General features: G+C 34.1%; 1 protein-coding gene across 1 annotated transcript in view; it reads right to left on the bottom strand.

Moving 5' to 3' along the window:
• The window catches only part of GALNT13 (polypeptide N-acetylgalactosaminyltransferase 13), a 628,841-nt gene extending 627,162 nt beyond the window's left edge, over positions 1-1,679 (bottom strand). Inside the window, exon 1 of the mRNA XM_010840017.1 lies at positions 1,611-1,679. The gene's annotated coding sequence lies outside the window, so the exon portion shown is untranslated. The remainder of the gene's footprint in view (positions 1-1,610) is intronic.
• Between the last annotated feature and the right edge of the window lie 300 nt (positions 1,680-1,979).

Below are 1,979 nucleotides of genomic sequence, written 5' to 3'. Positions count from 1 at the left end.
GAGTCCCTTGGACTGCAAGGAGATCCAACCAGTCTATCCTAAAGGAGATCAGCCCTGGGTGTTCATTGGAAGGACTGATGCTAAAGCTGAAACTCCAATACTTTGGCCACTTCATGCGAAGAGTTGACTCATTGGAAAAGACCCTGATGCTGGGAGAGATTGAGGGGACAAGGAGAATGGGACAACAGAGGATGAGACGGCTGGATGCCATCACTGACTCGATGCACATGAGTTTGAGTGAACTCCAGGAGCTGGTGATGGACAGAGAGGCCTGGCGTGCTGTGATTCATGGGGTCACAGAGTCGGACACGACTGAGTGACTGAACTAAACTGAACTGAACTGAATTTTTACCCATTTTAAAGATACATTAAGTAATTTATTCAAAGTTACACAGCTGAAACACTGAATAAGTGATAAACCCAGAATTTAAATCCAGGTGGTCTGAATCCAGAGTCAAAATTCTTAAAACACTACACTATGCCACCTTCTTGAAAAAAGTAGTTATACTGCAAAACAACATACATATATCAATGTGGCCATTATTGTCTCTCCATTTTTCGGAAATTTTATTTTGAATCATACACCAGATTATCCCAGTTCATCAAACAAGGAATTTGAGCTCACAGAGTTTAGGACTCTATGATCTTATGCTTCTTTTCAACTCTAAAATAATAATATAAGAGCACGCGTGTTTTTTTCTCAGTATATGAAATAGGACTTTCAGAGAGCTTCAGAAGTCTAATTCTGAACACTTTTCATCAAAGAATAATTTAGATGATTTATAAACTTCCTTTCAGAATCAAGTTTTTTCACTTATTTCCTACTAGTTAAAGCAATCTAAGTCAGGAATTGGAAGCATTACTTGAAATGGAAGTAATGACATGATAGATAATACAGAAAAAAAAAAATCTGTAACACTTCTGTGATATTGCTTATACAAAACGAAAATCCAAAGAAATAATTACAAAATATTTGTATTCTTAAATATTCAGACTCTTAACTAAAATTAATTTTACTTTTTCTAAGTTATTGGTGAAGGTAATATTTTTTGAAAAGCCTGTGTTTTCATCAAAGCCAATGACTTCACTTTGAATAGATACTGGGCAGGTATTAAAACATCTTGGATCTCAATTTTCTCATTTATAAAATGGGAATAAGAATAGTGATCTTTAATTGGGGAAGAATTAAGACAAAATACATAAACTGCCTGATACATAGCCAATCTTAATCCTTAGAAAATCCAAATATTTAATTCAATACTCCTCTTTAAAATTTCCATAGCAACACTGGCTAATAACACTATTTTTTTTCTACATGCTTCTCAAGCTATGATTAAAAGGGAAAAGAATCACTTAAACAATAAGTGATAAAAATTATGTACCAGTTATGTACATAGAACAAAAGTAAAATCAATCATCAGAAATCATGAAATTATGCAACTTAATTGAGACTAGCAAATAGCTCAAATTTTTCTCCTTTACATACAGTTTTCCTCAGTATTCACAAATATCAAGAACTGTAAATAGAAATGTATTCTTTTATGACTGTGTGCCAAATTTATTCAGCATGACTGCAATTGAGTGGAAAAATAAAAATACATATTACTTACTGTATGTGGCACTTGGCAATTTCAGAATGATTTGCAAACATTCATCCTCAGAATACTCCTACAAAATGCATCTGTGAAAAGAAAGAAATACAGAAGAGTAAGCAATTTGCCAAGGTCACAGAAACTCTAATCCAGACCGACACTCATTCAGACATCACATATTTTAACATACTGAAATAAGGTTTTGCAAAATATAGATTATACATCTAGCATATTATAGTAGGCTGAAAAACAGAAATGTTCCCAACTATATGCAAATCTTCCTACACATCAGTCAAGGAGGACACTCTTGAGATGAGTCTGCATGTGGACTTTCAAAATCCGTGTAAGAAACACAGGCCCCTAGAATGAGCCAGAATAACGTAAGAG

The sequence above is a fragment of the Bison bison genome, unplaced genomic scaffold (genome assembly GCF_000754665.1).
Source record: "Bison bison bison isolate TAMUID 2011002044 unplaced genomic scaffold, Bison_UMD1.0 scf7180017864139, whole genome shotgun sequence".
Taxonomy (NCBI): domain Eukaryota; kingdom Metazoa; phylum Chordata; class Mammalia; order Artiodactyla; family Bovidae; genus Bison; species Bison bison.
This window is presented reverse-complemented; position numbering and strand designations above follow the sequence as displayed.